Source organism: Barbatula barbatula, assembly GCF_947034865.1.
Source record: "Barbatula barbatula genome assembly, chromosome: 2".
Classification (NCBI taxonomy): domain Eukaryota; kingdom Metazoa; phylum Chordata; class Actinopteri; order Cypriniformes; family Nemacheilidae; genus Barbatula; species Barbatula barbatula.
This window is the reverse complement of record NC_136767.1, coordinates 9195232-9203692: the sequence shown is the minus strand read 5'-3', so window position 1 is coordinate 9203692 and position 8461 is coordinate 9195232.

Here is an 8461-nt window from a genome sequence, read left to right as displayed (position 1 = left end):
CTCTGTGTGCGGTGTGCAGAGACTTGTTCTTACTGAATAGACAGCCACTCTGTTTCTCATCTCCGTGACAACCGCCACTGCTTCAAACCACCGTGTTCTTTCATTTGACTACCTTTGTCTGCTTCTGAATAAACATTTAGGATGCAAAAGGACACCCTGATTTAAAGCCAGTGTGTGAGACACCAAAAACTTTCTTTTAAATGTGTAACGTCAATAAATAAATAAACATTTTCAAATTATATCGTGAGTTATTACTTATTATATTATTATATTTAAGTTCAAACATATTATCTTCAGTTTTGGAGCAACACGTAATTAAACAATTAATGGATAGTACACTATCCATGTGTGCAATATATATAACAGATTCACACTTGACTTTTTACCTGGTTGACTGTCGGGATGTTTTAACTGCAGTCCGCAAGATGGGCACATTTGTGGCCACGATAATTTGAGTTCATTGGATGGCAATAACTTAATTTAGAGCCTCGTCTTTTGGGGCATTTCTTAATGAGGATACGCAGCAGAGACGATGATGTCTGTACGGTGCAATAACTCGCTGGTTATTCAAGGGGGGAACAACCAGCTCCGCGCACGAATGTGTTAGCCTCCAAAGAGCCCGCTAGGCTTGATGAGACTCATCTATAATGCGTGATTGAATATCAGGGTTTCCATTCCATACAAGACACCCGGGTGCAACTAGCTCTTCTGACTGAGGAGGCTTTCAACCTTTCCTCCACCCCCACATAAACAATACATGGAGAATCAGACGTTTAAGAAACTGACGACTGGTTTCTTTCAAGAGTCTTTTGTTTTTATAAGAGAATATGAATCGTGTCCTTAACCAGGGTCGCTACATATCATGGTGACCTCATTGGCATTCTATGTGGGAATTCTTTCCCATAGCTGTAAAATGAAGTTGCCATACTTCTTGCGCTCAGCTTATTATTGAGCGGTCAAAATGTTGTTGTTTTTGGACATTTGATTATTGGTTATTATTATTATTAGTATTAGTATTATTATTATTATACGTTAACGTTCTAGTGCTGTTCTATTGCTTAATTGAAAAAAGTAACAACAACGATGAATTAAGAAATCCTTACACTGACTTGAAAATAAACTTATGAGTCAGGATACTGACTTCTAAATATTCGAAAAAAGTTAAATACGTAACATTGGATGATTCTTGAAAGGTTTACGTTATGTAAGTACTCTGTTACATTTACATTGCTCTAATACGTCCATTCAAATTTCGTTTTTAAATGTACAATATAGGAATAATGTAACCACGTGGAAAAGGTTTTTAATAAGATGGATCTTGTTGATTCGTTCGTTAGGCCTATTATATGTTATATGGTAATGATATTTATATTGGATATTTATATTGAAGTGGATAGAGATATAATGGTTATTTTGCCTTATCTCTTTTCCGTTTCCTCACAAAAACTGAATTAAAATTTTACTGACCTACACTGAAATCAGTTTATACCGGCGCCTATTCATATGGTTGCATTTCAAAGTCCGTTTATCCTTGTCCAAGCAAGAGCGGGGCAATATTTATCCAAAAGAAATTCCTTTTTTAATTTTCTTTATTATTATTATTCTCACGGATCTGCCAGTTAAATTAAGCACCTGGCATCCCAAGATGCATGAAACCACAATTATACCCCATTAGCCTACTCTGATATGAGTGTTTACAAAAACACTGCATACGAACACAAATTCAATCGTTCTTTGTTGTAATTGTATTGATTTATTTAGCCTGCGCTTATACCACGACCCCATTTGAAACTTAGAAAGACTTATCCCACAAAAAAAGACCACAAATGAAGATTAAACATTAAAGCAACCATTAAACGCAATGATTTTGTCAGAAACTGCCGAGAACTATGTGACGTGATCTCCCAAAGCATTTCTCTCACACATTGATGAGACATTATAAGAGCTTTCAGAGAAGAAAGAGTGTGGATATGGTCTATATGACAGACATATTCTCAGAAAGTAGAGAGAAAAAGAAGTGGAAAAATATTAGATTTTTGACGCACAGTACACAATAAAACATTGTTGCCGTTTGCCGACCCAGAACATTTCGCGGATCGTTTTTATATTACAGAGATCTGGTGAAGTTAACCCAAAGACAAAAGCCTGAAAGAATGATCTGGGTTCAGCAGGTGCTAAGCTCTTTAAAATACTTAAAATAATATTCGACAGAGCAAAAAAGTATGGAAGGGCACCAAGAGCAAGTAATATTTAATCCGTCGAAAAAAAGTTTGTATAAAAATTGTTAGTTTGATGACACGTTAGCATATTGTTTAGATATTATTTAAACGGCCCATATAGTTCGAATTTACTCCATTGGTCATTTGTTAGGCACGCAAAGACAACTTCAAATCAATGGGTCGTGTTTTACAAATAACACCGAACGTTTAAAGATTTTTCACCAAAGTGAAATGTGTTCGTTTTTTATCAACTATTACTATAATTGAATGAATTCTGTTTTGTATAGATAAAGTTCTGCTTATCCAAAGGTTTGTCCAGCTATGTCATTCATTATTGGTGCACTAGTTCTGGGAATCCCAAAATGTTTTCCTATTAAATTTAAAATTTTGCAACATGCCATAAGGCCTTTCTTTTTCTGCAATAATCAAAAATGACTTGCAGCACCTTTAAACTGTCATTTCTGCTGCCTTTGTGAATTGTCTACAACATCCAGATAAAACACAAAACCCATGTGCTACAGATATGGCTTCATCTGATATGTCGCTGTCTTTGACTGACACTTATTTTGGTTAACATTGGTTTCATTGTGGTGGCCTGGACTTGATCTATACACAAATATCAGCTTTCGTGATAGAGTTCCACAGCTGTTATGTGAGAAGAGCGAGTCATTCTCCGAGCAGACTCACCTTCTCTGGGAACAGACCTGAGAGGTGAGCCGTTGGAGGAATGAGCTTTATCGGGCTCTGAGGATCTTTTCTCCGTTTGCTTGAACTTTAACCCAACAACCTGAAAAGTTGAAAGTGATTCCTTGACTATCATTACTTTGTAAATAAGAGTAGCCTGTGCACTGGTGTTTTTAATTTCAAAGTGAGATATATCTATCAAATTGGTTGCAAAAGTTTAGCATCTTTTAGGTATGAGCTATGCTTAATTGTCTCATGAAGCAAACAATAAAGAATTACGTTATCAGGGCCTTCGATTAGACCGAATCACAGATGAGAAATAAATCAAATAGTAATGTAATATAAATGTGATTCTCATAACTTTGTTCTTACATTTTATTTTAAAACAGCAAGTGTCAAAATTACACTCAAATATCATGGAAGCAGTATCAAAACTCAAAAATCGATCACGAGAGAGAAGAGCGCAAAACTAAAATTTTCCTGTAATATTGTAATTGTTTGTGAACTTCCAAAACATGACTTAATTTAACCTGTCTCGACCAAAAGCAAATAGCTCGTTAAAATTGTTGAAACAATTTGTTTAAATAGTTGTTTATTTGTTGTTATTAATTCTAATCCTAATTTGCTTGATTAGAATTTCTATTGGCTGCACCATTAACTACATATTCACATATGGTTTGTCAGTCCACACAAAGAAAATACAAAAATAACTTGTGTGTTTACTCATATGACAGCAACATTGAGACTCTCTGGAAACTGAGTGTAACAGTTTTAACTATCCTATATATGTTGGACAGACAGTGTTTGCAACCTGCTTATCAATCTAATGAACGTTTGGAGGTATACTCAATTCATCATATATACCATCATATAATCAGTCTTAAAGAGATAACAGAAAGCAATCAGGGTCTGGCATCATGTGAGCCAGACTGTAACTACTAATTTAGGATAAAAGCAATATTAACTACTTGCTTTTAAACATGCATGTTGGTTGTATTACAGTTTTTAATTGGTTTGGTACTATTTTCATAACCAAGGTGTATGTCTGTGTATGGACCAGCTCTCACTGAAGACCAAATCCGACTTCTGAGGAACATGGGGCCTGCAACAATGCCAACCACTCACACACTGTATTTGATTTTACTAAATTTACATATTGTATTGTCTGAACTGAAACATTTAAAGCAAACTTTGTTGAATGGAATACCGAGGGGAAAAAAGTGTATTAATGAAAATAGAAAACCACGGAAAAACAAAACTTAAAAATAAAATAATACTTACAGTAAGAAAAATTCACTTATATTTGTAACTAAGACGGTAAAGAGGTAGGATCTTCAACAAGGTTTATTAACACACACACAGGAAATAAACAGGTAAGCAAGAGAATGTAAATTGACCGATGAGCAGAATACAGTTTAATACTGCCCTTGTGTTGGGGAGATCGTGGACGGCGGGCTTGTGAATCTGCTAAAGGGCTTGTAAAAGTAACTAAATCTAGAGACACACTTGCGTTTATAAGAAACACTGTTTTGTGTGCACACTTGCGTTTATGCAGGGCAGAGAGACACACTGCGCCTGAATATAGCTAAAACATTGTTATGTCACATCTTGGGTGGTATCCGAGTACGCAGTGGAAGGGCGTGAGTCCAGTGGCGGGTTGACGTAGCAAGTTCTGGGATTAATTGGCCCAACTGAGGAACTGGCTCCAGGTCTCCTGGTTTTCATGACAGAAAGTAAGCAGAAATCTACCTACTTCCTGTATCTTTCGCTCTTATTGCCCATTGGATTGAGGATGGTACCCCGGTGACAGGCTGACGGTCTCACCAAGGAGAGTAAAGAAGGTCCTCCACAATCTAGAAATAAACTGTGGCCCCCGGTCAGATACGACATCCTCCGGAATGCGGAACACATTTCTACTGTTTCAGGGCAGTGGGCAAACCTTTTAGGGGGACCAACCGACAAGATGAAGAGAATCTGTCTATTACCCCATATATACATGTGTTACCACAGGTCTGAAACAAAGTCCACTCTGAGGTGTGACCAAGGGCGGTTGGGTATAGGAAGTGGAAGGAGTTTCCCTTCGTATAGATGATGCGCACTCTTCGAGATGGCACACTCTCTACAACTTTGGACAAACCGTCTTACATCGCTGCTATCACCCAGTACTCGTAGTGACTAGTGGGTGTAACGAGCACAGTTTTCCACTCTTCTCCTCTTCAGATCCGCACCAAGTTATAAGCGCAGTTTGATGAAGAACTTGGCCTCTCTCTGTTCCAGGGCAATTGGGATGAGGGTAAGAGGGTAGCAGAATTTTTGCAGTGAAGCAGTTTAGAGCTCGGTAATCAATACAGGGCTGCAAACCCCCATCCTTCTTGGCCATGAAGAAGAAGCTTGAAGCGGCAGGAGAACGAGAAGGGGAGGGTGAGTGAGTGAACAGATTTTCCCATGGGGCACTGGCCTCCTTTAGGTCGATCACACAGTCCCATGGTAAGAGAAGGGATAGTTGGATCGACCGGGCTGGACAGAAGACATCTAAAAAATTTTAACAATGCCTTTGAATCTTTGCATATAGTTTTTCTGGAGGGCTTTCAATGGTGGTGGTGCAAACTTCGACAGGTGTTGGTAAGATGTGTTGGAGTGCTGACAGAGCTGGGAAACATTGATCTCCCCACTTGAGAATTTCTCCAGAATCCCAGTGGATCTCAGGTTGATGCTTGATAAACCAAAGTCAACCCAGGATGATTTCTTTGGGGCCCTGCTCCAGGATGAGAAGATGGATCTCCTCTTCATGGCAGGTGCCGACTTGTAGTTGGACTGGACAGGGTTTAAACTTCACTGTCCTTTTGCTCAGTGGTCTCCCTAGAATGTATTGAACTTGGTAGTGGATGCTCTTTTTCAGGAGTCTGAGCTGGTGGCAGAGGGCGCCGGAGATTAAGATGCCAGCAGACCCAGAGTAGATAAGGTTTTAGCAATTTTAGCAAATTCCAGTCTGGCTTTTTTATGTTTTTCTTTCAAAAGTAGAGTTCTCCTGGGTCTTCTTCTATTGAGCACACTTTTGCTCAAAAAGAGATGGATGGTGTGATCAGAAACTGACGTAGCTTCACCTTGAGGTCAGCTGCCATCTGTTTGGCAGTTATCCTTGGTCCTTTTTTTACCTTCCTTCTGTGGAAAACTGTCACTTTTCAACAGGTCAAGTCTGCCCCAAAACTCTTTCTCTTGACAAGATTTGACAGGCACAGCCAGGTGGTCATTGATTTTTCAAACTTTTTCTCCCAAGTAAAAATCAATATATATATATATATATATATTGGAATATCTTACTTGAATGACAGTATAGCTATTGTCTATGAAATGAAACTTCCATGAAGTCTCTATATGATAGCGTTAACGTATTCTGTATTGTATGTCCCAGTGGTCAGTTTTGACACAGAAACCACAAAATTGTTACTTGACACCTTTATTCAGAAAATACAATTGTTTCAAAATAAAAGTCCTGAGTTTTGTGTTCTTCCACACATTTCTAAGGTGCCTTAGCTCAGATCAATGAAGCACAGATCAATCAGTTTGAAAAAAAGAACACAAAACTTGTATTAACTGAAAGAAAACAATTTGAACAAAAATTGTGTGACTTATAAGCTCTCTTTGGTGGGTAGATGTGTGTAAACTCAGATGTCCTTGGCATACAATTAATCCGTTTGGAAAAAAAAACAACAGTCCTAAATGAAAGATTCCAATTAAATTCCAATATTTGCTGATATGGCATATCGACGGATTTATAAGCCATCTTTGGTAGGTGGGTCATTTTGACCCAGGAACACCGCTAGGGTTTTGAACACAGCACAAGGGTAAAAGTATGATCAAGGAACACAAATGCAAGCTGAAAAAGTATTTTATTTAAATATTTACAATACTTTGTTTGCTGTAAATGCAGGCCTGAAATACACTTTATGAATCCGGTCTTACATTTATGGCCATACATTTTCATCAACATCACAGAATGTCCTCATTGTTCAAGCACCGAAGGAAAACCTTCTGGCATGACATTGTTCTGCAGTTATATCAATACAAGCTTCATTCGTGACTTGAAGGAGGATGATGTGCTCATGTGGATGGTGATCATACACCTTCCACCTCCATGTAGAGAAGAATTCCTCAAATTGAGGAAAGGATAGTATGGAGGAAGGTAGATGGTCATGAACCGAGGATGTGCCCGAAACAATTCCCGAAACAGCTCTGCATGGTGAAAACTAACATTGTCCCAAACAAAAACATTAATTCCATCTTCACCCTGACATGCCTGCTCAAGCTCATTTAGAAAAATTATCCGGTGTTCAGTGTTGTATGATCCTAGTTCTGCGGCCTACCACACCATCTTCAGACATAGCTGCACACATTGTGATGCTACCCCCACGTTGTCCAGGCACTTGTATGGTTGTTCTTTGGTCTATAATGTTACGTCCACAATGTCTGGATTTCGCTAATAACTGAACAATGTATGTGCGTACTGTGAGCAGAGCTACAACGTCCGGACAGGCCATCCCACTGCGCTACATCCCCACCGTTTTTTTATGTAAACACGCTCTAGACAGACAGGTTTCAACGTTTGCGCGCATCTCTCCTGGCTGCAGTGCAAGCATTAAAGGGGTCGTGCAATGGTGCTACAGTGATAAATGTGCTGTCTTCTCATGCTTACATGGTCAACTTGTCAAAAACAAGTTGGACGTATTACGTAGTATTTCTGTGCTCTATACACTCCCCCAGCGTCCGTACAGGTTTCAAAAAGTGTTTTTCAAACATGAAAAATCGTTACGTAACAACTTTTCTTAGTCCCTTATTGGACAATTATCCCAGAAAAGCATTTAGCATGTGGATAAGTCCCTTTCATGAGAGAGAGCGAGAGAGAGCGAGAGAGAGCGAGAGAGAGCGAGAGAGAGAGAGAGAGAGAGAGATAGCAATGTTCGTGAAGTTTCTACACTGGAACTACAGCAGCAATGTAGATGAAAAATCCTCAAGCAGTACGATTCGTACCTCCAGACAGACACCAGCTGCGCAGAAAAGTCAGTAAACACACACAACCAAGACCCCAAACCATACTTATGCCAAACAAACACATACCTCTCACACAGAGCAAACGAGCACCGGCAACAAACACCCAGATGACGCAATATCCTACCATTCTGGGGATGCCCTTTATATAGTCCAAATAAGGCCCGCTAAATTATCATGGGGCGGGGACAAGCTTAAAGTAGCACTTCACAACAATAATAAAGAACATAATTAAAAAGTTATTTCATTTTGGAAACAAACTCTTCATATATTTGTATATTTATACAAGATTATGTCAGAAAGCCAATTTTGTGTAGCATTTTCATAAACACAGATTTCAACGTGTTAAATAAAATTAATGCAAAGAGTTGTGAAAATGGGAAAGTGCTTCAGATAACATGGGACATAAGAACGAAATAACTATCCTAAGGTACAGTTCGGGAAACACGCCAAGACAAGGTGTACTTTTAGAGTCTTCATAGCTCTCTAAGAGACAACATTTTCAGGAAACG